Source organism: Nicotiana sylvestris, chromosome 7 (genome assembly GCF_000393655.2).
Source record: "Nicotiana sylvestris chromosome 7, ASM39365v2, whole genome shotgun sequence".
NCBI classification, from domain to species: domain Eukaryota; kingdom Viridiplantae; phylum Streptophyta; class Magnoliopsida; order Solanales; family Solanaceae; genus Nicotiana; species Nicotiana sylvestris.
This window is the reverse complement of record NC_091063.1, coordinates 80363500-80366509: the sequence shown is the minus strand read 5'-3', so window position 1 is coordinate 80366509 and position 3010 is coordinate 80363500.

The following is a 3010-nucleotide window of genomic DNA, read 5'->3' as shown; positions in this document are numbered from 1 at the left end:
CATGCCATAGCGTTCTCAAACTGCCTCTTTTGAGACGCGTTCCTTCTTCCCTTTGAATGTGCGCTTGCTTTTGCAGTTGTCTGCTTCTTGGTGCTGGGGATTTTATTATTTCCCGTTTGGGGATCTCTGTTGTAACCTTCTGTCTTCAGGTGGGGTGACTGATTCCAAAATCTAGAGCTTAAATGTATTCCCGCATTATACTGGTGGGCGACCTAGAACTTAAAATGTATTCCCGCATTATACTGGTGGGCGACCTAGAACTTAAAATGTATTCCCGCATTATACTGGTGGGCGACCTAGAACTTAAATGTATTCCCGCATTATACTGGTGGGCGACCTAGAACTTAAAAGTATTCCCGCATTATACTGGTGGGCGACCTAGAACTTAAATGTATTCCCGCATTATACTGGTGGGCGACCTAGAACTTAAATGTATTCCCGCATTATACTGGTGGGCGACCTAGAACTTAAATGTATTCCCGCATTATACTGGTGGGCGACCTAGAACTTAAATGTATTCCCGCATTATACTGGTGGGCGACCTAGAACTTAAATGTATTCCCGCATTATACTGGTGGGCGACCTAGAACTTAAATGTATTCCCGCATTATACTGGTGGGCGACCTAGAACTTAAATGTATTCCCGCATTATACTGGTGGGCGACCTAGAACTTAAATGTATTCCCGCATTATACTGGTGGGCGACCTAGAACTTAAATGTATTCCCGCATTATACTGGTGGGCGACCTAGAACTTAAATGTATTCCCGCATTATACTGGTGGGCGACCTAGAACTTAAATGTATTCCCGCATTATACTGGTGGGCGACCTAGAACTTAAATGTATTCCCGCATTATACTGGTGGGCGACCTAGAACTTAAATGTATTCCCGCATTATACTGGTGGGCGACCTAGAACTTAAATGTATTCCCGCATTATACTGGTGGGCGACCTAGAACTTAAATGTATTCCCGCATTATACTGGTGGGCGACCTAGAACTTAAATGTATTGAAATTGTTTCCCCGTTCTTCCGAGAAAATTTTCGACAATCGGCAGAAAATTTTCTGCCCCGGTTTTTGGTGACTTCCATGGCGGTGCATCTTGCAGCCATCATCAATCCTTTGTTTTCCTGCAGCAGACAAAAGGATTTAATCCTGGGGCCGGCCTTTTAAGACTGTTTGTATTACCCCGCATTGGGTGAATTCCCCTTCGGTTTCTGGTAGTAAGCTTCGACAAATCCTTTAAAGACACATTTTAGGAAAAGAAATAAAGATATGGAAAAGAGAAAATCTTTCTGAACCAATATTTTGTGGGAGGAGACAATCAAAAGAACTTATCTGGATGACACAACTGGTCCCCGTGATCATGGCGTGCACCATAGATTCCCGACCCAGTCTATTTGTATCAATCGATTTGTCCGATGGTCTGACTTGCTGGGGATGATAAATGGATGTTCATCTTGTTGCGAATGTGGTAGCTTTTGCTGCTCTATCTTGTCGCCTCATAGTGCCCTTCGAGGGGTTTTCACTAATGAGACTCTCTCTTTTCTCTCATCTCCCGGCGCCTTATGGTGCCTGTGAAGGTTTTCACCAATAAGACTCTCTCATTTCATATCCCTCATCTTACATCGCCTCTCGGTGCCTGTGAAGGTTTTCACCGATAAGACTCTCTCATTTTATTTCTTTCGAGGACCCGGGGTGTTGTTGGTGCGACCTTCTCTTCCGGGGATTCTTTTGACTATCAACTCATTCCCAGTCTTACGATCCTTTTCTTTGCTGGGGATCAGTGTATTATTCTCGGCCTTATTTGCCGGATTTGGCATCTCTCGAACATTGATCGGGAGGTCTTTTGGATGTCGATGTTGGTTTTGGTGTGGGATTGAAGAAAGGCTATAAAATGAAAACAACTTGAAGGGTGATGTGCTACAACTTTTGGAATCAAACCTTTGTTGGAACTTAAAACATAACCTCTGCCCCAGTTTTCTTGCTTGGGGGAATTTATTTTTTATGCTTATGCTGAGCTATGTGCGTTTACGCACATTGTGCCTATTATGCACACTATGTACATTATGCATCCTATATTTACTATGATGCATACTATGACCGAGCCGTGAGGCGCCTACGTATCCTCTTCGAGGAATCAGGTCAAACGTAGTTCCCACGGTTTTGTATTTCTTTATGATTTCACCTTCTTTTTTTTTTTTTTCTTTTCTTTTTCTTTTCTCTTTCTTTTCCTTTCGCTTCTTTTCCCTTTTTCGTATCTTTCCCATTAGTGATTCCAAAAGAGGGGTACGAAAGAATTACTTAAGGCTCAAAGGGGGAAGCAAGGGTTAAAAGTGTTTGGATAGAAGAAAGAATTGCCTCCGTCATCTCATTATTCCACAAATGCCAAATACAAACAAATAAACCAAAATTGCCATAATTTAAAGAAATTACGCATAATATCTCTTGACTGCATCTGAATTGATAGCCATGTCGACGCATCTACCTTCGACATCTGTCAAACACAAAGCACCATTGGCCAAGACTCTGGTCACGATATAAGGCCCTTGCCAATTTGGGGCGAATTTGCCTTTTGCCTCGACCTGATGTGGGAGGATCTTCTTCAATACCTGCTGCCCTACTTCAAACTTCCTGGGGCGCACCTTTTTATTATACGATCTTGCCATTCTCTTCTGATACAGTTGACCGTGGCACACTGCTGCCAATCTTTTCTCATCTATCAGGCTCAACTGTTCCAATCGAGCTTTTACCCATTCATCATCATCAATCCCGGCTTCAGTGACAATTCGGAGGGACGGAATTTCGACCTCCGCTGGTATCACGGCCTCAGTTCCGTATACCAACAAGTAAGGAGTTGTGCCTATGGAGGTCCGGACGGTAGTGCGGTACCCCAATAAAGCAAAGGGTAATTTCTCGTGCCACTGTCTGGACCCTTCCACCATTTTTCGCAGTATCTTCTTGATATTCTTATTGGCTGCTTCGACTGCTCCATTTGCCTTAGGACGAT